A 27,172-nucleotide genomic window follows, 5' to 3' on the forward strand; every position below is an offset into this window, starting at 1 on the left:
ATAAGACTAACGAAAATACATACATCGCAGAACATTTAGAAGATGAAAACTACCCTACCATCTCACTCCTCAAACACAACTAAACAATCTGCGATAGCCTCTTTCCAGACTCTCCTGTGTACTAGGTGTATGTGAAATACATGCAAATGACACCCCCACATCACATTACAAATCATAGATATGCTCAGATTGGAAATGTACAACAGATCTCACGACTAGTTTTCTCATGCTCAGAGGAGAGCAGCTTTCAGCATGTGTACAGTCCTAACCGACTCTGATTTAAAAGGCAAGGCGTTATTTAGGTCACCACCTTCCTCCTTCACGCGCATCCAGCCCCTCAGAACTAGTAGCTGTTGTTGTTTACAACGATCACTACCATTACTAGCTACCCTGCCAGGTGAGCTGCCAGGTGCCAGGAGTCTAGAGATTCCTAATTCTCGCAATAACCCCTCTTCTTTATCTATAGTTCTCTAGATCTTATACCCAGTCCAGACCTCATTCCCGAACCACAGATCTGCACAGCCAATTACTTAGTGGTGTCTTCACTTAAAATCTCACTGAGCTCGGGCCCCTGGGTGTTTCAGTGGGTTAAGCGTCCGACTTCAGCTCGGGTCATGATCTCACAGTTCATGGGTTCAAGCCCCGCACCGGGCTCTGTGCTGACAGTGCAGAGCCTAGAGCCTGCTGCGGATTCTGTGTCTCCCTCTCTCTGTCCCACCCCCGCTCACACTCTCTCTCTCAAAAATAAATAAACATTAAAAAATTAAAACAAAAAATCTCATGGAGCTCAAGCTTAACATGTCCAAAAAGAGAAACGACGACGTCTTCCTCCCAATAAACTCACGCACACCTTCCCCGCTGAGGAAACCATTCCACCATTCACCCGGTTGTTCAAGGAAAACACCCGGCGATCGTCCTGGACTGCTTTCTTCCCTTCAAAGCCTTTTTCCAATCCATAAATAACCCTATCAGTCCTACCTTCAAACGCACACCGACTCCGACCTCCTGTCGACACCTGCGCTGCTACGAGCTGGACCTCAGCTACCATCCTCCTCCCCCAGAGCCAACTACCAGACTCCCGGCCGCCCTGTTCGCACTCCGGCCCGCCACCTCCCCAGGGATCCCGTAAACCTGAAATCAGCTCTCGTGGCTCCTTGCTCCAGCCCTTCGGCGGCTCCCTGTCATACTTAAAGGCCTATGTGACCTGGCCTCTGCCTCCCTACGCGTGACCTCCTATAGTTCTCCTTCCTCGGCCATCCCGGCCACACCAACCTTCCCGTTCATGCTCCCACCTCAAGCTCTTGGCCTTTCGTGTCCCTCCTGCCCAGAACGTCCAGGGATCTGCAGCTGGCTTGCTCCCTTCACTTCCTTCGGGTCTCTGCTCCAATCTCCTCGCCTCCGGAAGGTCTTGTTTGACCGCCCCAATTTCTGCTAATACTCTTCATATTCTTCCTAAACTTATCACCACGAGACATCACCAAAACTGTTCACTTGTTTACCTTCTTCTCCCCTCACTAGAATATCAGCCCCTTGATGGCAGCAACCACCTGTTACTTGTCACTGCGTCCCCATCACCTGCAACAGTGCCTGACAATACAGAAGGCCCCCTTGCGTGCTGAGGGAATTCAATCAGCAAACAACGCCCCAAGGAATGTCACGTGCCCATTTTACAAACGAGAAAACGGAGTTACCTAAAGCCACACAGCAAATAAGTTGTCAAATGCATCTGAAAGAACCAGTAGTCGTCCACTGACTCACTACATCTTGTGCCATAAGACTGAATTACACATATACGCTAGGGACCAAAAATGTAAAAGAAGGCCTTTCTGTACGAAGATACCGGACCACAGTGGTTTTTCTCTGTCTGTTCATCACTAGAGCATTTCACATCTTTGATTTATCCTATGTATGTGCTATGTATGTACTCCTCACCTGGAAGAGATCTACTCATATGTATTCCCCACCGGATAAGGGCTCAGCTACAGACGGCAGGCACCGAACAAAAGTTTCTTTGATATTTATACGCCCCCCCCCACCCCAAGATTTGAAGAATCCTGTAACAAGACTTTCAGCACCACCAATAAAGTATACTCTTCAAAGAGAGATCGAGTAACTGCATCCAGACTTATCCTGCCAACGCCCCCTCCAACAACTAGGGAAAGACAAAATACGTAAGGTGACGTCTTTGAGACCCTGGACAACAGGCACGAGGGACTGCCATCCCTAACTGAGGGGAAGAGAAGGGACGGGCCACCACCACTCCAGCTTTCTCAGCCTGGAGGCACTCTGGAGTGCAGAGTGCGATGAGGAGGATCCTGAGCAGAGCGTGGCAATCTTGTCAAAGGGACAAGACCTAAGAGTTTGGGGAGGCTGAGGAATCTGAAAACTCCAAAAATCATCACAGGGAGGCCTCCTAGAGTCTGATACTAAAACATAAGCTACGTCTCTCAAAAATCATGACCAACCCAGGATTATCACAAGAATGCAAGGCTGTTTCAAAGTGCCAAAATCAGATATCAACAGAGTAAAGAAGAAAAAATATATGATCGTCACAAAAGATGCAGAAAAAGCCTCGGCAACATTCAATATGCTTTCATGATAAGAACTCCCCACCAACTAGAAACGGAAAACTTCAACTTGATAAAGGCCATGTACAAAAAGCAAACTCTAAATACAAGCATGCCCAGTTTTATCACACTTTACAGTTAATGTATCGTTTACAAACAAGTATTTTTAAAGTATGTGCCTTTTTTAAAACAGAATGCTTCTGCATACTTAATAGACTACAATATAAACATAGCTTTTACACGTAATAGGAAACCAAAAAATTAATTTGGCTCACTTTATTGTGATACTCACATTATTGCAGGGGTCTGGAATCAAACCCACAATCTCTTAGTATGCCTGTAACATCACATTTATGGTGAAACACAGAATGTTTTCCCCCCTTAACATGAGGACAGGATGTCCACTTTCAAAATTCCCATTCAGCACCATCCTGGGGGTCCTAGCCAATTCAATAAAGTAAGAAAAAGAAACAAAAGGCATACAGACTGCAAAGGAAGAAATGAGACTGCCTGTACTTGCCAATGGCACTATTGTCTATGCAAAAAAAAGTCCAGGGGCACCTGGGTGGCTCAGTCCGTTAAGCATCTGACTTCTGCTCGGGTCATGATCGCGCAGTTCATGGGTTCATGCCCCAGGTCGGACTCTGTGCTGACAGCTCAGAGCCTGGAGCCTGCTTCGGATTCTGTGTCTCCCTCTCTCTCTGCCCCTCCCCCACTCGTCTCTCAAAAATAAATTTAAAAAAATTTAAAAAAAAAAAAAGGGCCCAAAGATCTACAAAAAGGATTCTAAAACTAAAACTGAGTTGGGGCACCCGGGTGGTTCAATCAATTGAGCGTCCAACTGCTGACAGCTCAGAGCCTGGAGCCTGCTTTGGAATCTGTGTTTCCCTCTCTCTCCACCCCTCTCCTGCGCACTCTCTCTCTCTCTCAAAAATAAATACACATTAAAAAAAATTTTTTTAACTAAAACTGAGTTTAGCAATGCTGTTAAGATCCAAGGCTGGCATATAAAATTCAATCCTATTTATACTAGCAATGAACAACTGGAAATTGAAATTTTAGAAGCATCATTTACAACAGCACCAAAAAGCATGCTCTGTGTGTGTGTGTGTGTGTGTGTGTGTGTGTGTGTATTTTACAAAATACAGGCAAGATGCAAGTACTGAAAATTATAAAACACTAATTAAAATATCAAAAAAAATTTTTAAGAAAAAAAATTTTAAGTATATTTATTTATTTTGAGACAGAGAGCAGGACAGGGGCAGAGAAAGGGGGAGAGAGAGAATCCCAAGCAGACTCCACATTGTCAGTACAGAGCCTTATGCAGGGCTCAAACTTACAAACCACAAGATCATGACCTGAGTCAAAGTTGGATGCTTGACTGACTGAGCCACCCAGGTGTGCCAAAAAAACAGGTCTAAATAACTATACCATGTTCATGACTCAATATCATTAATATGTCAATTCTTTCCCAAACTACAGATTCAATGCAATGCCAACCAAAAATCCCACCAGGATTATAGATATCAACAAGCTGATTCTAAAATGTACCTGGAAAGGTAAAGCAACTAGAATACTCAAATATATACTCAACTATTTCTGAAAAATAGCACAATTAGAGAAGCAACATTACCTGATTTCAAGATTTACTATAAAGCTACAGTAATCAACAGTGTGTAAAGGACAAATGGAAGACTCACATCAATGGAAAAGAATCCAGAATCCAGAAGTAGACCCAAGGTATACGATCAACTGACTTTCAACAAAAGTAATTCAATGGAGAAAAACAGTCTTTTCAAACAACAACAACAACAACAACAACAAACACATTGGAACTACTGCTTATCTAAAAACAAAAAAATAAATCTCAGGGGCGTCTGGGTGGCTCAGTTGGTTCAGCGTCTGACTTTGGCTCAGGTCATGAGCTCACAGTTCATGGGTTCTAGCCCCACGTCAGGCTCTGTGCTGACAGCTCAGAGCCTGAAGCCTGCTTCAGATTCTGTGTCTCCCTCTTTCTCTGTGCCTCCCCCGTTCATACTCTGTGTCTCTCTGTCTTAAAAAATAAATAAACATTTTAAAAAATTTAAAAAACACAAATATAAATCTCAATCCATGCCTTGCACCATTCAGAAAAATTAACTCTAAGTAAATCATAAACCTAAATGTAAAATTTTAAACTATAAAACTTATAGGAGAAAATTCAGGGGAAGTCTTTTTGTTTAGGTTAAGCAAAGATTTTTCAGATACTACACCAAAAGCACAATCCATTAAAGAAAAAACAACTGGAACATTACCAAAAGAACTGCTGTTCTAAAGACAATTATTATTAGGAAACAAAAAGCCACAGACAAGAAGAAAGTATTTATAAACCATAATCATGTATCTGATTCTAAAATGTATATACAACTCTCAAAAGTCAATAATAAAGCAAATAATTCAATGTTTTTAATCGGCAAAATAACTGAATACATTACCAAAGAATGGCAAATAATCACATGAAAGGATGCTTAACATCATTAGTCACTAGGCAAATGGGGGGAAAAAAAAAAAAGGCTACATTCTGTATGTTTCCGTTTGCATGACATTCTTAAAAAGGCAAAAAACCATGGAGACAGAAAACAGATCAATAGTGTCCAGGGTCTGGGAGTGGAAAATGGGTTGACTACAAAAGGGCTCAGAAGAATTTGGGGGATAAAGAAACCATTCCATACATATCTTGACCGAAATAGTGGTTATGCAAATGTATACAACTGTCAAAACTCCCAGAATGCTACTGAATTTTACTGAATGTAAATTATACATCAAATAAAGAATGAGAAAATAGAGACTAAAGAAGTAACAATGTACTGAGTAAACCTTGATTTTACCCTGGTTAAAAAAATTTTAAACCAACTGTAAAAAGATATTTGCAGGACAAACAGGAAAAGTTGAAGATGCACTGAATAATATTACTAGACTTGTTAATTTTTTTATATGTGACCATTGCATTTGGTTATGCTGAGCACAAAGATCCAGATCCACAAACATTTTCTATAAGAGGCCAGAGAGTGAATGTGTGGCTTTGTGGGCCTCATGGTCTCTAGTAACTATTCTGTCACGGCAGCACCAGATTAGCCACAAGCAAATGAGTACTGTCATGTCCCAATAAAACTTTATTTAAAAAACAGGCAGTAGGCCAGATTTGGCCTGAGGGCTACAGTTGGAGAACTCCTAATACAGACAAAACTACAATGACGTAAAGCAGAGTAGCGGTTGCCTGTGGTGAGGTAGGCAATGGGTAAGGGTTGAGGGGAAGAAGTGGCCAGAGACCGGCATGAGGGAACTTTCTGGAATGATGGAAATGCTCCATATTTTGATTGAATTGTTATCTGTATGGATACATTTGACAAAACTCATCAAACTCTATAAACTTAAAATGGGTACATTTTATCATACAAATAGTAATTCAATAAACTTGATTTGTTTTAAAAATTAGTCTTTCCAGCTAATAGCATCAATAATGTGAAAAGCACAGCCTTCGAGCCAGAATAATCTTGAGTTCAAATTTTAGTTTAATAGATATGTGATCACTGTCAAATCACTTTGGGGGCTGTTTCCTCGTAGTAAAACAGCTTAATAATGCCTGACTCATAGGCTGATTTTCAAAATTAAGTAAGAAATGTAGGTATCAGGTGCCTGGGTGGCTCGGTCAGTTAAGCATCTGACTCTTGATTTCAGCTCAGGTCATGATTTCACAGTTCATGAGTTAAACCCCATGTCAGGCTCTGCGCTGAGAGTGCAGAGCCAGCTTGGGATTCTCTCTCTCTCCTCTCTCTGCCCCTCCCCTGCTCTCCCTCTCTCTCTTAAAAAAAATAAATAAATAAAATAAAATAAAATAAACGTAGGTAAGACACACAGTATAACATTTGGCACATAAGAGACACACTCCTCTGATCTGAGTAAACCAATTAAAAAAAAAAATTGAAGAAAATGAGTCAGTAAAGATCAGACAACCACACTAGCCTTCTTTTGTACTCTTGAAATATTCTGACATTCTTTGTTCACTGTTTATTGTGGTTTAACCTGACTTCAGGAACTGGCATCCAATGTCAGTTTCTGTGATTTCACAGTAACTTGGGTCCAACAGCACGCATCTTGAACTGAAATTTCTTTAGAAATTTACTCCATGACAAACATGTTATAAAAGGAAAACTGAGAAGAGCTGAAAGTAAAATGTATCAATTTTCCCAAGCAAGGAGAACAACAATAAATATGTTCTATTTTAACTATCTTTTATAAAGAAAAACCAATATAGTTGGATGTTTCCCCCTTTTCAACTAGGATTTAAATTTTATCCAAACCACTAAGCAACCAATAAAGTTACCAAATGATATAGCATTTGTATAGCATTTTATCTCAAGGTTTCACACAACAATAGCATGTAGTAGATAGAAGATGATTTATATTAAATGTGTGTTTATTTTACAAGTAAGAATCTTATGTCTGAGACAGATGAAGTGGTTTGTTCAAGGACATACAGCCAATAATGGCAAAGTCTGAATGTGCAGTCACATAGGCAGCTTCATATCATGTGATTTTTTAGAGATCACCATCTGAGAATCATCTTGGGTTCTGCAAAATTCTTTACCTAACTCCTATGTGCTTTCCCCCTAACTTGGCATCTTTAGTTGTCTAAAAGATAAATCAATTACATACAGTGTGACACACCTAACCCTTCAGGAATAACTAACTCACCATTTGGGATTGGTAGAAGCTACGGCAGAACACGGGCTTATGATGTCACTAGAAGTGAAAATTCAAAAGCATGTTTCCAAAAGAGCCTACGGGGTGACATAAATGGTAAATTGGTAGATTCCTCACACTTTCTCCTTTTCCCCACCCCAATAACCACATCACAGAAACACGTTGATATCCACCTTTCCCAGGCTCTGGACACAGTTCTGCGGGGTAAAAAAAGGAAAGTATCCCATCACTCCACATAAATGTGCAAACAATCATCTCACAGTAGTCCACTGTCCCAAAAGGCCTGACAAAATGGGTTATCTCTTCATCTTCTATTTATTACGTCCCAATCAACCCATGGGTGGATTTCAAGACCATAGATGTGAGGATGTCCAAATGAAACCAACTCCCTTCCACTAACAGCTTCCTCCTCTCTCCCCATTTACAGTGGTAAGACAGGCTGACAGTGACTCAGGAGCCTGCTTCCAAATGGATGCCTGTGGCCACCGGTAATAACCAAGTCTATTCAAGTGCACTTAAATATTAACTTGGAAAGAAAAGATTATCAGAAACTTCAAGTTTATTCATCTCGCTTTGTCAGGGATGTTTTTTCCTCAATCTGAGAGTCTGATCAGATAAAACTTTTAAAGGTTTACTATAAACCCTCCATGGCTGAACATTTTACCATTAAAAAAAAAAAAAAAAAACAACTAATGGCAAGATGAGCTTCAATATACACAAATGTCTATCACAGAGGCACCTGGGCGGCTCAGTTGGTTGAGCATCCGATTCTTGATTTCGGCTCAGGTCATCCTGGGGTCATGGCATTGAGCCCCGTGTCAGGCTCTGCACTGAGTGTGGTGCCTGCTTGAGTTTCTCTGTCTCTCTCTGTCTCTGTCTCTCTCTCATTCTTTCTGCACCTGTCCCTCCAACCCTGCACACTCTCTCTCTCAAAAGAATTTTTTATTAAATTTTTTAATGTTTATTTTTGAGAGAGCGAGAGAGACAGAGAGAGAGAGAGAGAGAGAGCGCGCGTGCAAGCAGGGGAGGGGTAGAGAGAGAAGGAGAATCTGAACACAGAATCTGAAGCAGGCTCCAGGCTCTGAGCTGTCAGCACAGAGCCCAACAAGGGGCTCCAACCCACAAACCACAAGATCATGACCTGAACCAAAGTCGGGCGCTTACCCAACTGAGCCACCCAGGCACCCCCAAAATAAAATTTTTTAATTAAAAAAAAAAGGAATGCCATTACAGATTAATAGTTCTAAAACAGATCTATTCTATTTGGTGCTGTGAGTATTGTACACCGAGCCAGTAAAACTGATTTGAATCACTGCTTCCTTCCGCAATTGGTGGCACCTTCAAAGGTGTTATCTTGAAGGGGAAGTAAGCAATTTGCTCACGTCTCTGAATTGTATTAACACTGCCCACTCCAGTTCTGTCTTACACAAATTTGAGAAATAGTCATAATCCCTCTCTCTCTCTATCATGTTTCAAGACTAAGGTAAAATAAGATAGAAAAGGTGGAACGGACTGAAAAACTCAGATATCCTATTACAAGTGTTGAAGATAATTCATCTCTCACCATTTCCTAAACACTGGAAACGCATAAGGTCCTACACTCCCAAGCCATTCTGCAAATCCCACTCCAAGACCTGTACGGTGAATGAGAAGATAAGTTTCTACTGCCATTCAGGTCAACTAGCCCCTTAAATGAAAAAAATTGCATTTAACTAAAGAACACTCAATTCTCCTTTATGAAAAAAACAGCTAAACCGCTAACCTCAGAAGCATCAGCTTCTAAAACTGCTTCAAGTCATAAAAAGGTATCAAAATTATTATTACACCTACCAGGTAATAGGCACCTACTTAATGTCTGGTACACTATTAAGTACCTCATAGTTTCAGGTTTTACAAAGAACACTGCCAAGTATGGTACCTTACACGGTAGGACCCAGAAGCTCGGTGGGATCAAGTGACCTGCTCAAGGCTCACAACTAGTCTGTGGAAGTGTGGGGATCTGAATCTCAGTTGTAACTAGCTCCAAAAATTGCGTGTTCTTTCAAAACTGTGCGACCTCCCCATTTCACAATAGAAGAAGAGGCAGAGATGTGAAATGCTTTGTCCGGTAGCCTTAATCATTTCACCAAAAAAGGGAGAAAATTTCTATATGAGAACCACTTTTTGAAAATCCAGGGTGCACTATTTAAACTTCACTTCTTCTCAAGATGTAATTAGCAGATAAAAAGAGACGTTAGAAATCCTTTTTAAAGTTAACTAAATTTCATCACAGGTCTGCAAGGGAACAGTCGTTCTGGATAAGGTCCCAGAGTTAGTGGTTCTTACGTGCACTATCGCTAACTCAGTACCAAGCACTTCGCCCGAATCCAAACGCACACTGAACACCTGTGCTGTGTTAAGGCTCCTTCTTGGCAAAGAGGGTACAAAACTAAGGAAGAAATAAGGCCCATCACAGCCCTCAAGGAGTTAACAGATTAGGAGTCCATTTGTACTACAGATACACTGGTAACTGTAATTAGGCAAATAAATGAAGTGTGAGAAATCCTAAAACAAAAAGTGTGTAGGATGTGGTATCACAGCTCAGAGAAGGAAAAAGCAACTGGCCTAGCTGTCCCATTTCGTTGGAAGTCCTTTTGTTTACACGATGCCCTTCCCTGACAATCCCTTCCAACCTCCGTCAACCTCCATCCGAACAATCGCCCTACGCAGGCGATTGCTCTAAGAGCAAGGATTGTGACTCCTAAAAGTGACCTTGTTGTTGTCGTTTAAATGCACAACGCTGATGCCACAGACACATTTTTTGTTAGCTTCATCAGGTGAAGAAAGTTGGTTTTTCAAGACAAAACAAGGCCAACCGAACCAGAAAAAACCAGGAACCCTAACTTCCCCACATTACTCACTCAGCATGAGAAATCAATCAAAGCAAACTGGCACACACAGTATTTCTCAAATTTTGCTTTTTAATTTGGCAGATGGCAATGGGATGTAACAACTGGTATTAACGCATCCTGGTCGGTGCTCCACTACCCCAACTGGACAGGCATTTCAGCTGGTCCACCTAGGGGACTTAAACATCGTAAGCCAAATTATTCTCACATCATAAGCCAAATGAACCGAATTCTGTAGGATTGAACCCAAAACCTGACAAGGATTGTATTTAATGCAGCCCGCAAATCACCCAAGAGACCAAGGAATACAAGAACTAGAATAGTGATTTATCTCAGCTGATCATTACTTCTTTGCAAACTTGCAAAAAAGTCACCTTTCAAAAAAGGCAGCATTTGTCCTGATCTGAGCAATCCAAAGGTTTAGAAAAATAGAATAAGATGCTTCTTCTGAAAATAAAGGGGCGGGGAAGTGGGGAGACTGGAATTAAGAAAAAAAGGCACTGCTTTTTCCTTTAGATGTGTATGCCTGAGGCAATAAACTCCCAAAATAACTTCACCCAGGAGTATAAAAGCTGAGAAGGAACACAAAAATATTGCTCAATCTAACTTTGATTGTGAATTCCTCAGTCCACAGTAACATTTAAAAACGTAAATGTGATGAAATCATTCTGTTGGAAAACTACGTATTTCCAAACAAACAAACAAACAAACAAAAAAGGCCAAAAAACCTGTCTATCCTTCCTTCTGGCGAAAAAAATTTGAGTTTTTCCCATTTAAAAAAAAAAAAAAAAAAACTCTTCTCATATTGGTTAACTTTGGAAAAAAAAAAAGTGTCAGTAAGTCAAAAACAAATGTTTTGTTACGGCTCGAAGTATGGCTGCACTTGAACTAGGTGGAGAGCTGAGCCCGCTGCCCTGTCCCCGTGCAGGTCCCCTCCGGCGGCGCGGCCCCGACCCGCTCCGCCCCGGAGCGAGCGCAGGAGGCGCCCCCGAAGGCGGGCGCGGCCCGGAGTGTTTACCGTCCGTGTCGGCCCGGGGAGAGCGGCTCCCTCGCGTCCGCAGCACTTGTTCGCGCACCCCGGGGACAGGAGGGACCCTCCGAGGAGCCGTGGCTCCCGGGGCCGGGGGTGCGGGCCTCGCCCGAGGGGACCCCCGTGTCTGTGCCCCGCGGCCGCGCCCCCGGCCCCGGGAGTGGGGCGGCCCCGAAGCCGGGCTGCGGAAGCCGGGAAGCGCGCCGCGGCCCCGGAGCAGACAATGAACCAAGGGGCGATGCGAGGGGGAGGAGGGGGCCGCGGAGGCGGGGGCGCTCCCCAACGCCCATTCATCCCCGCCCGCCCCCTCCTCCCCCCGCGGCCCCGCCCCCCTCCCGGCCCCCGCCCCCAGGAGCGGCCACAGCGGGAGGGGCCCCGCGCACCGCGCCCGCGACCCCTCCCCAAATCACAAAACTTCCCCCAACTCCGCCAACTAAGTTGCGCTCTCACCGTGCGGCGCCCGGGGCTCCCCCGCGGGCCCAGCCAGAGCAGCTCCGCACCTTCGCCGCCGAGAAGGACAATAGGCGGCCGCTCACCCAGTAGCGGCGACGGCTTGAAGCTGCTACTTCGAGGCGACGAGCGGGCACGACGGTCTCAGCGGAGCCCAGGAGCTTCACCGCGGCTGCTCCGGCTCCGCGTTGGCCCTGCACACAGCCCCAGCCCGCTCGCGCATGCGCCACAAGCTGCTCAGGCATGGGCGGGGCACCTAGGGAGGGCGGTAACTCCTACGAGCCCTCCCGTAAGTAAACGCGGAGAGAGGGGCCGTGAGCAGGGATTGCCCTTCAGAGCTGCCCATCAAGCTCCGGGAGGCCAATAGGAAGACACCTAGGCGGTGCGTTCAGGTTGCTAAGGGAGGCGGAGGTTGACCGCCGCTGCTGCGCGGCGGCAAAGTGATCCAAGCCGGCTGGCTGGCAGAGGCTGCTCTGGGAAATGCCCTCCCACCCTCTCCTCTCCGCCCTATCTCCGGAAACCGCCCTGCCTGTGTGTGCCAGTACTTACCTGAGCTGTAGCAGTTACTACACACATACTGAAATGATTTACTATTCTATTTCCTCCCACTTGCAACCAGAGAGTGAGTTTACTCTTCTGTGTGTCAGTGCCTCCGAGAGTCATTGTTAGGTAGTCAGCAAGTGTTTTATTGGATGGATGACTGGATGCATGGATGGCTTCCTGGCGGCATCAGGACTGTGACAGTGCATCCCATGAACTTTTGGCTAAGCGATCACCACAAAATCTTACAATCCTCCAGTTGCAAAGGACTTCAGAAATTAGCTGGTGGCTTTTGAGAAACAATATGCGGCCCACTGGTTCGAAGAAACTTCATTTTGATAGTTGTGTGTGTGGGTGCGCCTGTGTTTCAGTGTGCATTACACTGTGTATTAGGAGGGAAAATGCCTATTATATCAGACCATTATTTCACTGATGTTATTTCTCAGATTAAACACAAAGTTATAGAAAATGAATCCAATTAAAGAAAAATATTAAGTAAAAAATGAAAACACTTTTTATGCAGGTCAAGAACGTCCAAATTGATAGCAATTTAAGTAAGAACAATGGTTACTAGGATTAAAGTGTATGATTCTCTTTTTGGGAACCCTGAGCGAGGCAAGCTCATGACCCAGGACCTGAGAGAGAGGTATTGCATATACTTACTGCATGTTCCATTGTTGAGTGGCTTTGTGTCTTAGAAGTGCTCCTAGACTTGAGCTGAAATTTGCTTCCCTGTAAGTGGACCTGGTTCTCGCATATATTTTCCTAGTTTACCTTCACAGAATGAAAAATCTAGGCCAAACATTCCCAGTGCTTCATGTGATATTATTTCCCAACGACCTCATTGTGCTGCCCACCATCCTCAATACTCACTCTAATCTCTCCTTGTCAATATTTGAAAGGTGGCACACAGAGAGGAGTCTCCTAGATCCCAGCCCTGACTCTGCCACAGAGGAGTCCACCAGGAGCAGGTCACCCCTCAAGAGCCTCTGTCTCCTGTAAAGCAAGGGACCTAACCTAGAAAATCACTTAGACCATAATATGTGATAATCCCATGGTCTTCTCCTACAGCCTGGCTAAGTCTGTTACAAAGGCAGCAGCAAATAAATGTTACCATGTCATCTTTCTAGTGACTGCTGACAATATCATTTCCTGTTCCCTGCCTCAGCAGGATTTACACCTTTCTGGTGGGCTGCATGCTACATCCAGGGGCCAGGAGGGGAGCAGCACTTTTTTTAAAGTTTACTGTGCTACAAATCACCTGGGTAGTTTTGTTAACTGTGGATTCTCAGTACGTCTGGGGTGGGATCTGGGATTCTGTTTATCTAACAAACTCCCAGGTGATACTGATGCTACTGGTCTGGGACCCTGCTTTGAGAAGGGTCTTCTCTAAATTTTCCAGACAGCTGAGTTTTGCATCTTCTTTGGGAAGTCCTAAGCAGTTATCTACAAGGCTGGCACTTTCTTGTTATTCAGATATTAGTTCTAATACCCCTCCTTAGAGGAAACATCCTTGGCTGGCCTATCGAAAAAAACTCATTCTCAACCAGTCCCTCTCATGCATATGACTCAAATTGTTCCATAGCATTTATCCCAGTCTGAAAATAGCTTATTTGTGTGTGTTTATTACCTCTTTCCCCCACTATAATGTATGCTCCCTTAAGTCTGTTTTGTTTAAACCCCCCCCCCCATTCTCTTTCATCTATCATAGTGCTGGTGGAAACAGGAAGAACTCAAAAGTTTTGCACGAGTGAATTTGTACAGAAGGAGCTAGTATGAGGGGTCCTCAAACTGAGTGTCCCTGATACTAAAGATTTGTTCTTCCAAAGGACACCAAATATCCACATCCAATGTGCCCCATTTCACCAGAAAGTGATGTAGTGGTTAGTAATTTTCTCACTTTCCTTAAGTAACTTTATAAGCCAGGAAAGATACCAGGGCCTTATCAAGCACTGGTAGGATTTTATGTCTCTGAACTATCTTTCCAGTTGACTTACAACTCTTGTTAACCTTAGAAATAATGTTGGCACAGGGCACCTGGGTGGCTCAGTCAGTTAAGCTTCTGACTTCAGCCCAAGTCATCGTCCCACAGTTCATGAGTTCAAGCCCCGAGTCAGGCTCTGTGCTGACAGCTCAGAGCCTGGAGCCTACTTTGTATTCTGTGTCTCCCTCTCTCTCTGCCCCTCCCCAGCTCCCAATCGCACTCTCTCTCTGTGTCAAAAATAAATAAACTTAAAAAAAAAAATTAGAAATGACTTCAGCACTTTTATTTTTCCAGCAAAAATAGGTTTATTTGGGAACAGCAGAGAATTGCAATTTAGGACACATAAGCTACAGCAGAACCACAGGGAAGTTGCAGGACAGAAGGGAGTCACTCTTTTATACAGAAAAGAGGGCAGTGGGAAGGTTGTTATAAACAAAAAGTCCCCTTCGGGGCGCCTGGGTGGCTCAGTCGGTTAAGCGTCCGACTTCGGCTCAGGTCACGATCTCACGGTAGGTGAGTTCGAGCCCCGTGTCGGGCTCTGTGCTGATTGCTCAGAGCCTGGAGCCTGTTTCACATTCTGTGTCTCCCTCTCTCTCTGACCCTCCCCCGTTCATGCTCTGTCTCTCTCTGTCTCAAAAATAAATAAACGTTAAAAAAAAAATTAAAAAAATAAAAAAAATAAACAAAAAGTCCCATGAAGTAAACTGGGAGTTCAAAGTATAGTGGCTTTTCATTGGCTGAGTTGTGAGAGTCTCTCATTGGTTGGGCTGTTGCCAGAAGAGGAAGAAACCCTTCTTCCTACGGGGATCATGAACTAGCATCCCTGTGCAAGGTCTGGCTCGGATCTACAACTCACAAGGAGTGGTGGCTCATAAGGCCTCCCCTTGCCCACCCACTGACTCCATTCTAAATGAGGTCTCCTGTTATTAATTTTCACACTCTCTAATCGATTTACATGGTTTCTAATTTCTAAAAATATAGCAAGGATAAGTTCCAATTTACAGAGTCAGTCCCCGGTAATGCCAAGTAAGGGGAAAACAAAATCAACACAGTTGGAAGGGACATGAATCTCTCTTGGTTTCTAAAATGTCAACTTTTGGAAATAAATAGATCAATCAATCAGTCAGGAAGCACTAGAACAAACTTGTCTCAGGGCTCTACTTTCATAGCAGTGGACATTTTATTGCTTTTGTGGTACCAATAGTACCCTAATGTTGCTTTGAGGTAACTTTCACTTTCAGCCCCTTGCTTGGAGAAAAGCCAACACCACCCACTTCCCCAATTCCATGGCTTTAGCGTGTGATCAGACCAGAGACAGTCAATGCATTACATACAAAGGCAACAATTATTAGTTCAGGGTTGGGCACTCGACCCCAAACACACCAGTTAGGGGCAACAGAAGTAAATTCTACCCTCTCTCTGAACTATCAGGGTAGCTGATTGTGTTTTTCTCAAGTGGAACCTGGAAAGACATGCTCGTCACCCATCTTGTCACCAGGAGGAAAGCATCTCTTTCAATGAAGCCAGCACGGTGAAAAGGGAGAGAAATGACGAAAAACAATGTCTAGGTGGCATTGATTGAACTGAATCTAGCAACACCTGAAGCCAGAACAACACATAGAATTTTCAATCATGTAAGCCAAAAAAGCCAGCCAGAGTGGAGAATTCCATCATTTGCATCCACAAAGTTTGTGGTTACTTATCACTGGTCAATTACCTGACTGGCTTTCCCTTTCTTTTTTTATTTTTTTAAGTTTATTTATTTATTTTGAGAGAGAGAGAGATGTGGGAGGGTCAGAGAGAGGGGGGGAATCCCAAGCAGTCTCCACACTGTCAATGCAGAGCCCAGTGCAGGACTCAAACTCATGAACCGTGAAATCATGACCTGAGACGAAACCAAGAGTCAGATGCTTAACAGAATTAAGCCACCCAGGCACTCCTCCCTGGCCAGCTTTTCAATTCAGTTAGCAAATAGATTAGCTATTGAGAGTTTACTGTGTGCCATGGGATTAGAGATGAAGAACAAGGTTCTTGGCTTTCAGGAACTCACAGTCAAATGAGGAAAATGGGCAAGCAAGCCAGCAAGGAAACAGAAATGTAAGCACCCTTATAGAAGCAAACTCAGGGTTCTGAGGGCACAGAGAGAAGAACTTCTGCTTACAAAGTTCAAGAGAGCAATCAGGAAGATGTGACAGTTATGCCAGGTCTCAGAGGACAATTAACTGGGTAAAGAATGGCAGGGTAGTGCAGGAGGCTTGGGTGCATGTGCACAGGTAGCAGAGGACATTCCCAGAAAAGGAAGAGCAAATTCAAAGACATGGAGGTATCAGACATAGAGCACACATAGGAAACTGGAGAGGGAAGGAGTAGAAGTGAAGAAGTGAAACTGAGGGCAGTTAGCCGAAGCCAAGTTACTAAGGAGATTGGCATTTACTCTAAAAGAGGCCCCAGGGGTGGGGGGTGTGCCTGGGTAGTTCAGTCGGCTAAGCGTCCAACTTCAGCTCAGGTCATGATCTCACAGTTTCTGGGTTTGAGCCCCACATTGGGCTCTGTGCTGACAGCTCAGAGCCTGGAACCTGCTTTGCATTCTGTATCTCCCCCCTCTCTCTGGTCTTCCCTCATTCATGCTCTGTCTCTCTCTCTCTCTCAAAAATAAGTAAAAGTTTAAAAAAAATTTTTTTTAAAGAGGCCCAGAGGAATTTCAAAAGATTTTAAGTAACAAAACAATGATGAGAACAGATTTTTCATCTTAGAAAGATCACCCTAAGCACCCAGTGCTTCGGCTAAATTGAAGTGGGGGATGAGGATAAGGGTGGGGGACACGGAAATTTCCAAGAGAAACTCTCCAAGTGAGAGGTTTTGCAGTCCACAACTAAGTGTTCACTTCTTGGACGCCAGAGGGAAGCTTCCTTTGCTGCCTGACAGCAATGTATAGTGAGCCACGTATGTGATTTAAAATTTTTGGGGAGCCTGGGTGGCTCAGTCGGTGAAGTATCCGACTCTTGATTTCGGCTCAAGTCATGATCTCGAGATGGTGGGATTGAGCCCTGTATCAGGCTCCACGCTGACAATGCAGAGCTTGCTTGGGATTCTCTTTCTACCTCTCTTTCTTCCCCTCCCCCTCTCGCACTCCTGCTTGTGCCTGCATGCTCTCTCTCTTAAAATAAATAAAATGTAATACATTAAATTAAATTAAAATAAATAAAGTTTAATAAAGTAAAATAAAATATTTCTAGGAACCACATTTAAAAAGTAAAAAGAAACAGATGAAATTAATTTGGATATTTCACATAACCGAATATGTCCCAAAGAGTATGATTTTAACATGTAACACATAAAAAATTAGTAATGAGGTATTTTACATTCTTTTTCTCACACTAAGTCTTCAAATTAATCCAGTGTGTATTTTATACTTATAGCACACCTCAATTCAGACTTGCCACATTTAAAATGCTCAAAAGTCACATGTGGCTGGTGGCTACTATACTGGACAGTACAGGTCAGGCTCACTGATTCACATATTAAGTCTCCATCTGGGAATTTGTTCCAAATCACATGTGCCTGGGGTCATAATTCCCCCACTATTTCTCTTTCACTTGCATTACCTGATTTATTTTTCACAACCCTGGGCTAGCGCCATCATCCCCCTTTTCAAAGTCACTCAGGCTTAGAGAGGCTAAGTGGTTTGTGCCAAATCACATAGCCACTGATGGGCACAGCTTACCTTCTAAGGGTTGAAAACTAAGAAAAGGTCACTAACTCCAGCTTAGAATGGCACAATGACTAGGTCCTCCCTCATTTGGGCTCTCTCAGCTGCCCTCTTCCCATCTCCATTTAGAATTATGAGGGTTCAGCCTATCTCAACAGAGGGGGTGCTTCATAAAGACCTATTTAAGCAACCAATCCTTTGTTCATAATATATTCCCATCACAGATTTCAAAAATTCTGCAGGTACGAACTAAACAATGTTGAAAAAACAGCATAGAGTTAACATGTTGAATTACAGATAAATGCATAGTAAATGGTGTTTATCATTACAACGATTACCACCTGAGACAGTTGTAACCTTTTTAGGGATCTTGATGTACATTCTTTGCAAATAGTCCCCTAAAAAGGTTTTTGCTGTTTTATATCCCCACTGTTAGGGTGTTAGAGTGCCTAACCTCTCTGACTTAAGTTTTTCTGGTATTAGAAAGACCAGGGCTTGGGGTGCATGGCTGGCTCAGTCAGTGGAACATGTGAGTCTTGATCTCAGGGTCGTAAGTTCAAGCCCCATGTGGGTACAGACATTACTTAAATAAAAAAACAAAGAAAGAAAGAAAGAAAGAGGAAGAGAGAAAGAAAGAGAGAAAGAAAGAAAGAAAGAGGAAGAGAGAAAGAAAGAAAGAAAGAAAGAGAGAGAGAAAGGAGAGAAAGAAAGAAAGAAAGAAAGAAAGACCAGGACTTTAGAAGCAGTCAGGGCTGGGTTTAAATCCTAGATGCTCAAATTCCTTGTGAAGTGATCACTCCTACCCAATAGCCACACAATGATAAATTGATAAAACAACATATGCATAACCCTTAGCACTTTGGCTGGCATGGAGTGCTCTGCCCACTTTATTTTTTCTTAATTTTTAAAAATATTTATTCACTTTTGAGAAAGAGACAGGCATGAGCAGGGGAAGGCAGAGAGAGAGGGAGACACAGAATCTGAAGCAGGCTCTAGGCTCTGAGCTGTCAGCACAGAGCCTGACACGGGGCTCAAATCCACAGACCGTGAGATCATGACCTGAGCTGAAGTCGGACACTTAACAAACTGAGCCATCCAGGCGCCCCTTGCTCTGCCCACTTTAACTCCCTCTTCCACATCTCCCTCTACAGACAATAAGAAAATGACAGTCTAGGAGTAGATCCGATCATGCAAAAAAAAAAGTGCTGTTAGAGAAATTCAGGGAAACATGGACCCCACAACAATTATAACGAACATTTCCCAAAAGTGCATATTATCATGTATCGGCCTCTCCAATAGATGTGACAGCCACCTAGTTTCCTGCCCCAAAGGGTTTCCTAGCCTTTAATTAATATGGGCCAGATGTATGCCCTTAGTGATAGGGCAATTTATTTAATTTCTGAAACCTTGCTTTTCTCCATAATGACCCTTCCAATAGTAGATTTGCTTAAAGGCTGCTCATGTGTTCAAATCAAGCTTCTAAAGGCATTATATTTCCAACGGTAGAAGAGTTATGGGCTGTTGGGTTGATGCAAGGGAGGGAATCGCAAAAGACTCAGGATTAAGGGACCACCCTGGCCTCAAAAGAAGTTATTGCCATATTTCTCAGTCTTGAGTCAAGGGAATTTAACTTTAGACATGTAAAAGGGTTTAGAGATTCCCTCCCCATAACTGGAAAGGAAAACCAGAGTCACTTCGGGGGGAGGGGTGACATTATTTTGATTCGGTTAGGTTTGGCTTGGTGTTTACTTGGAAACGTGGGTTCAGTTTGGGGAAGGTGGAGACTTATTCTGATTTCAGAGAGATTTATGGGCTGGCTCAAGAACCACACATTTCATCCTATTGCTTCTCTCTTTATGCCCAGCCTTTTCCAGTTTATTCAGCTGCTCTCATAATTACCCCAATTATTTATAATGGTAGGCTTCTGAAGCTGGCGTTAGAGAAACACCATGTTTTTTGAGCCCTTAAACAGCATTTAATGGAAATGGAGGTCAACAACTCATGTGCAGCCCAAACTCGGGTTTTCTTGGGCAGATCTTTTTTTTTTTTTAATTTTGTTTTCGGCTTTAATGCACTATCTTCCCCCAAATTGTATGGAGTTTGAAATATTAAAAGAGAACAATTTTCATGTGCACACAACTGTTACCAATAACTACAGTTTCAGCATGGCTTCATCCAGATTTTCTTTTCTTCTTTTTTAATAGAGCAAATATACCACTTGTACTTTTAATGTTTTTAGGTCTTACAATATATGTATTCCCAGATACCAAAGTATTTCAGGAAAGAGCTGGTCAATTTGAATATGACTGAGTCAGACCCTTATTTTTTCCCTACTTTTCATTATCCAATGTAGAGTTCATATTCAGGCTTTACCAGTTGTCCCCATAAGATAATAAGTTGTCTTTATAGCTGTGCTTATTATTTTCTTGGAGGATCTGATCAAGACTCATGCTTTGCATTTATTAATAATGACTATTCAGACTCCTTTAATTTAGAAAGGATTCCCATCTTTTTTTTTTTTTTTTGCTTTTGCTTTTTGTCTTAGGTAACATTGACCTTATTTAGGTCAATTGGCTTTTAGTTCATTGCACAATCTGAGTTTTGTCTTATGAAGCATCGTTTACTATTTATCCACTGTTATGGACTGAATGTTTGTGCCTCCTAATACCCATATTTTGAAGCCCTAACCCCCAGTGTGATGATATTAGGAGATGGGAGGCTTGGGGAGGTGCTTAGATCATGAGGATGGAACCCCCACAATGGGAGTAGTTCCCTGATAAGCAGAAGAGGGGCGCCTGGGTGGCTCAGTAGGTTAAGTGTCCAACTTTGGTTCAGGTCATGGTCTCGCAGTTCGTCGGTTTGAGCCTTGCGTCAGGCTCTGTGCTGACAGCTCTGAGCCTGGAGCCTGCTTTGGATCCTGTGTCTCCTTCTCTCTCTCTGCCCCTCCCCTGCTCACGCTCTGTCTGTCTCTCAAAAATAAATAAATAAATAAATAAATAAATAAATAAATAAACAAATAAATAAATGAATAAACAAACAAACATTTAAAAAATTTAAAAAAAAAGAAGAAGAGACACCAGAGCCTCCTTTCTCTATGTGAGGATACAGTGAAAAGTGGTCATCTGCTAGCCAGGAAGAGGGCCCTCACAAAGAAACAAGTCTTGTAGCACTTTGATCTTGGACTTTCAAACCTCCAGAACTGTGAAGAATGAATGTCTGTGGTGCAAGCCACCCAGTCAGTGGCATTTTGTTACAGCAGCTTGAGCTAACCGATACGCCCACACTGCCATCATTTGAGTCGTTTCCTTAGTCAAGAAGGGAAAACAGAGGCTTCCTAAATCTCATCTCCAGCCTAATCTGATCACTCCCATGAGATTTCAACCTGCATTCCCACCCACCGCAAGCACCTCTTCACCTGGATAGTCTGCTGAACCACAAACTCAGTTCCAAAAGGGAGATCTTCTGTCTCATTTGCTCCAATTCCTGCTTTCTCACCTCCTCGGTTCCACCCACTCATTTCCCACATTCTGCCGTCACAATCACTTTTGCAAACGAGGGCCAAGGTTTCCTTTCCTGCTTTTCTCACGTTCATTTAACCAACTTTTGATGGAATGATTGCGATCATCCCCAGCTGGTTTCCCTACCTCTAAACCGTCTCCACTAGTCTATATTTCTCTCTGGCACAGAGTGATTTTCCTCGAGTTCAGCCCTACTCGTCCCTTCCCTGCTCAAAAAACTTCAATGGCTCCCAGCTGCTTATAGAATAATACTAAACACTTTCACAGAGAATCCGAAAGTAATTGACTTCCAGTGTCTGTTTGCACAAAAGCTTCATTAAACATCTTCTCTACTGGCACCCAAATCCCTGCTCAAAGCCTCCCACTTTCTGCACGTAAACAGGTCTTCTGCTTTCCTGAGAGCATCAGAACTGAGCTCTTGATTAGCTGTGCTTTCTAGGAAGGCTTCCACCGTCTAACCCTCCTGTTTAATGTCATTTATCTCCATCCTCTCTGGAATTTTATTTTGTAATTCACGCTTTCTGTTTTATATCTTTAGTCTTACCCTCTGCCTTCAAGCTTCCTCAAGTTTCTCCTATCCTAGAAATAAATAAATAAATAAATAAATAAATAAATAAATAAAACTGCTACTTAACTCATAGAGTTGCTATGAGGTGAAATAAGAGAATATAGATGAAGCCCTTAAGAACAATATCTGGCACCGAGCAAGAATGTGACAAATGTGGGCTCTTATTATTGCTTTAACTATGTGAATGACCGCCAGATCTTTATCTAGAGCTCAAGGCACCTTGTCTAGTATTCAAGGCACTAGTTCTCCTTTATTGACTGCCCGGTGACTCCCAGTACCTTAAATATAGATGTCCAGAAACAGCATCTTTGTACTCATTAAAACTCTTGTGGTTCACTGGCTCAAGGAAAAAAAGAAAGAGGAAAGCTTGAGTCCAGAGAGAGATTTCGAGCAAATGGCCAAGGGTACCATTAGGAATCTGTCTCTCCCCACCACCTTCTTTGTCTCTCCCCATCTCCCTCTGCTGCCCTGTGTCTCGGTTTCTCTCTCAGAATGCTCTTCTCTGATAGTGACAATATACCCACGAGAAGCTCTAGGCCCCTGCTCTATCAGCTCTGTACCCCCTAATGAAATGAGAGTTTCTGTACCCCAATACTTTCATCGAAAGTCTCAGGCTGGGGCACCTGGATGGCTCGGTCAGTTAAGCATCAGACTTCGGCTCAGGTCATGATCTCCTGGTTCGTGAGTTCAAGCCCCGTGCCGGGCTCTGTGGTGATAGCTCAGAGCCTGAAGCCTGCTTCAGATTCTGTATCTCACTCTCTCTCTGCTCCCCACCCCTCACTCACGCTCATGCCCTCTCTCTCTCTCTCTCTCTCTCAAGAATAAATTAACATTAAAAACTTGTTTTTAAATTTAAAAAAAAAAAAGTCTCAGGACTGTCTTTCTTTGGCCCAACGTTGATTGCATGTCTTTCCTGGAAGACATGGCATTGCAGGGAGATCATCGAAGAAGGCTTAGCTCCCCATAATCTTTAACATCCCCCCAGTTTCAATGATCTATTAATCTGACAAATTGATGTGCAAAGAAAGCTTAAAATTCTACCACCCCGCCATTATATTAGCACTCTTAAGCAATACTATATGATATTTGTGGAGTCAGCCCTGCCGGCCTGGGAGATACAACATTCTCTTTAGTCAGACCTGGGTCACGTGTCCTCCCATTGAGTCAAAGATGGTGTCAGTTACACCTGAGCCACTTGAATTGAGAATGTGGGAAGGGATGTGTATTTAGAGGAAAAGTGAAACAGGTATGGATGCTGGGAAGGCGAAATCAACAAATGCCTATCTCAATCACCTTCCCTCCCAAATTCATTCTTTCTCCTATGTTCCATCCTTCACCAAACTTCCCAAAGTTCACCAAAGGCCACCACTTGGCCTGAAACCTGCAACTCACCTCGGATACCTCCCTCTGCCCAGCTCCAAACATCCAGACAGATGCCAAATCCTTCTGACTCTCTAAATTCACACGCCCAAAACATGTCCTCTTGCCCTGTTGATGTGGTTGTGTCTACACACAACTCCCTCCCACGGCATCCCTGCCTGGCTAATTCCACAAAGCTGAAAAGCCAGCTCAAGCCCACCAGCTCCATGAAGCTCCCAGTCCAGGAAGAGTCAGAAGAGTCACCTCCTTACAGAAAGATAGCTCGGGGTCTCACTTTCTTTCTGGGAGCTGCTTTCACAAATGTATCAACATATCTCTAGACCAAGACCTTTGGAGCTAGGAAGCCTTGGAGACACATGTGGGCTAAACGCTGGCCTTCACCTCCTGCCCCTCTCTGCCCTCTCACCATGCATCCACTGCTCTTCACACAAAGCAAGCTCCTGGCAGATGCCAAAATTGCGTAAATGTGGAAGCCTATTCATCGAGAACTAAGGCATCGGAGAACGTTTGTAAAATTTCACATCTGTGCCTCAATTTGTGAAACTTCATTGAAGTTTATGAAAGGACTATTTGATTTTGTTTTCTTTCCCTTTTCTGGCTTCAATTTGGATTTGATGGGTCTCCATCACATTAGCTTGAGGAGGCCCTCTGTTAATGCACTTAAATGTTGACCTATAGACCCCAGCGGGTGTATGATTCCCAGCTGAGCGGTGACTGGAGGCTTTGGCCTCGGCGTGCATTAGGGACAAAGCTTGTGACACAGGACACTGTTAAGCTGGGGTAATTTTAGCCAGTCTCTTGAGGTAGATATCAAATCTATTGGGAAATCTGCTTTATTCTCTTTGTTTTTCTCTTGAAGATCTTCGTCTCTCTTCTTTCATTTTTAGTACAACACTACCTCCTGATTTTCTACTTTAAGTATTCGGTGACAGAAAGACAGCAGCTGTGTAGAGCACACACACACTCACACACACACGGAGACGGATTTTAAAAGTCAGCCGAACCAGTCTAACTTCGGCATTGTTGCCAAGTGAGAGAGGAGCCTTCAAAATAACTTTTGTGTTGGGACCCTGGCCTGTGTGTGCTGACAGTTACACATTCCAGCTTGTCATTTGTCTCTGACTTGCTTTCCCAAATGCTTCTACTGAGTTATGCCACTTATCACCTGCTTAGTATGTGACACTTTATCTGCCAAGACAAATGTCAATTAGAAAAGCCTCCCAGTGAACGAGGGCAGTACAGGACCGCAACACAGAAAGTCTGGGCTGTTTTTTCTCCTAATCCACTTTCCAAGTTGGCTTTCCAGATCTTGCCTGTTGCTGGCGTTGGTGGGATTTTTATTTTATGCGGGCCTGTTGTATTTAGGTTACAGAGACAGAGCCTCTCTGTAACCAGGATAAACGGGTCCTGATTCGTAGCACAAACTGCCCTTGAAACTCCAAAACCCTGACAGTAAATTTGATCAAAAGAAGCGACCGTGATTAAAAACAAATGTTCATAAACGTTGTGGCGCTACCAAGCATGAGGTCATCAGATTTCCAGGGCACTTCTATGGATTTCTCACAATCATAATATTTTTTTGATGACTTGAACTTAATGCTCTTGAAAGTGAGATGCTGACAGCTTCGGTTAGGGCCAGAAATAGAAAGCAGGCACCGCGGTGTCTTCACGGCGAGACTTTATAGCTATAAACTACTTCTGCTAATAAATTTTCAGGGCTGGGTTACAGTCCTCACGCTGTCTCATGCCTGACAGCCTCTGAGAACCCATTTTTTTGGAGGAAGATTTGCTAAAAACCATGGCTCTGGCCCTGCAGGTAAAAAGAGAGCCCATCAATCGGGTCTTGGAGTTAATACTCCCAATTAAGTCCAACGCTATCACCTCCAACACCCCCCCACCACCAAATGAACCTCAAATCCTATCTAGCATGAGGTTCTTTGACAATTTTAATTTCTGCAGATGTAACTTCCTCTTTTCTGTCAGGGTCGGGGGGTGGACATGGGGCAGCGTCATGAATTCGTGAAAACAAATCGTAAAAAGCAACTCTGGGGGCACTTGGGTGGCTCAGTCGGTGGAACGTGCAACTCTTGATTTTGGCTTAGGTCATGATCCCAGGGTCATGGGATCAAGCTCCATGTTGGGCACTATGCTAGGCATGAAGCTTCTCTCTCTTTCTCTGCTCCTCTCCCCGCTGGTGCTCTCACACTCTCTCTAAAATAAACGAATTGTAATAAAAAAAGATTTAAAAAAGCAACTCTGACCATGTTACCCTCCTGCTTGGAATGCTTCAAAGTCTCCCCATACTTTTCACATTAAAGTCCAAATTTTATAGCTCAGCTCCCCAGGCCCTCTGTGATCTGACCTCTACCCACCTTGCCAGCCCCTTCCCGCCCCCCCCCCCCACCATCTCTGTGGTCCTGAGGCTCAGAACGAATGGTGCTTGCACACCCCATGCCCTGGGTATCTGCTGTTCCCTCTGCAGACAAAGCCAATCCTTACCTTCCTCGTGCACCTGTGTACAGCTGCTCGCTTTTTCAGGCTTTCACCTGCCCCCAGTTCCCACCATGCCTTATTCCTCCCCAACTCACTCCACACACCCCAAGCAGATCCCGAGAATCCCATCTAGGCACTCTTCCCGGGACACGCTCACCACTCCATTTTTGCCCTTGCAGATCTCACCACAATAACCTTATTTGTCTGTTTCTTCCCTCCAGTCAAAGATTCACAACTCATTTATATATCCTCATCTCCTTCCTGGTTCTGTCCCTACCACAGAAAATGTGCTGAATAATTTTTATTGAATGCAAGAATAATTGAATTGCCCATTCCGCTTCTGGAGCACAGAGTATCCCAGAATGCCCAGTGCATTTCTAATCTATAAGCCTTATGTTAGAAACAACAGACGACATCCGGGCTCTCGAAAGGTCTTAACGATCCACAAAGAGGAACAAGTCAGCCTAGGAGATTGGGTGACAAGATAGAACAATGACCCAGACACTGTCCTGGGCACTTTATATGTATGTATGTATGTCCTGGGCACTTTAACGTGTACTTTCTCCTGTAATTTTCTCAACAACTTTCCAGGGTCGGCTTTATTTTCTCCACTGTTACAGATGAGTAAGCTGCTCAAAGCCCATGTACCCAGGAAGTAGCAGAGCTGGGATTCATTCCCAGATTTTTATGATGCGAAAAATTCTCTTCCCCTTCCACATAGCACGGATACATAAGTCCTTCTTCTTTCTCTAAGAGGGTCTGGGTGAAGAAAAAATTTCGTGGTTTCTGTCTTTTGAAAGAAAGAAATACAGATCATTGAGACCTACCGGAGCCTAGGTCTTTCTGGGGTTGGAGCAGAAGGTGATCCTGAAACCTTATGATCTCTGAGTTTACTCGCAAACTTCAGATTCAAAGAAAGAAGTGGATCTGGAGACATCGGGATAAAAGGCACAGCACAAGGAATATAGTTGATGGTATTGTAATAGGTTGTGGGTGACAGCTGGTAGCTACAACTGTGGTGAGCACAGTTAATGTGTGGACTTGTCCAATCACTACGTTGTACACCTGAAACTAACGTGACATTGTGTGTCAACTATACTTAAGTTAAAAAAAAAAAGCCTGGAACAGGACATGATGGGAACGACGAAGGACGCACGAACTGGAGCAAGGTTTTTTTCACTTTGGTTACGTCTCTGCAAACGCAATTCATTGCTTTTAGCATAGCATGCAGTCATTGTTACTGACATGCTAGTTTTGGCTAGTTCAGGTTGCAGATATTATTTAATAATACAGACACATCTG

General features: G+C 43.5%; 1 protein-coding gene across 10 annotated transcripts in view; it reads right to left on the reverse strand.

The window, feature by feature from the left end:
* The window catches only part of AKAP13 (A-kinase anchoring protein 13), a 337,030-nt gene extending 325,135 nt beyond the window's left edge, over positions 1–11,895 (reverse strand). For all 10 annotated transcript variants that reach the window (XM_078448989.2, XM_078448991.2, XM_078448988.2 and 7 more), the window contains exon 1: positions 11,679–11,895. The gene's annotated coding sequence lies outside the window, so the exon portion shown is untranslated. The remainder of the gene's footprint in view (positions 1–11,678) is intronic.
* Positions 11,896–27,172: the final 15,277 nt, after the last annotated feature.

The sequence above is a fragment of the Panthera onca genome, chromosome B3 (genome assembly GCF_046562875.1).
Source record: "Panthera onca isolate mPanOnc1 chromosome B3, mPanOnc1 haplotype 2, whole genome shotgun sequence".
Lineage (NCBI taxonomy): Eukaryota > Metazoa > Chordata > Mammalia > Carnivora > Felidae > Panthera > Panthera onca.